Source organism: Temnothorax longispinosus, chromosome 3 (genome assembly GCF_030848805.1).
Source record: "Temnothorax longispinosus isolate EJ_2023e chromosome 3, Tlon_JGU_v1, whole genome shotgun sequence".
Taxonomy (NCBI): Eukaryota; Metazoa; Arthropoda; class Insecta; order Hymenoptera; family Formicidae; genus Temnothorax; species Temnothorax longispinosus.
This window is the reverse complement of record NC_092360.1, coordinates 271,670-271,983: the sequence shown is the minus strand read 5'-3', so window position 1 is coordinate 271,983 and position 314 is coordinate 271,670.

The following is a 314-nucleotide window of genomic DNA, read 5'->3' as shown; positions in this document are numbered from 1 at the left end:
GGAAACGTGGGACACCTAGACATCGAATTCAATGTATTATTATACCTGGACACCGAAAACTATAGAGCGCACTATCTGGAACCCGACATCAGCAACCTGGAACACGTGGACATCGAATTCAAGGTATTAATACACCTGGATACCGAAAACTATGAAGCGCACTATATGTGAACCTCGTCATCGGCAACCTGGGACACCTAGACATCGAATTCAAGCTTGATTCATAAGAATCGACTTAAAAATTCCCTAGCGGCAGAATCAAGAGACACGGTAGTGTCTCGCGCCAAGTACACGCGGAGCGAGACCGACCGTGA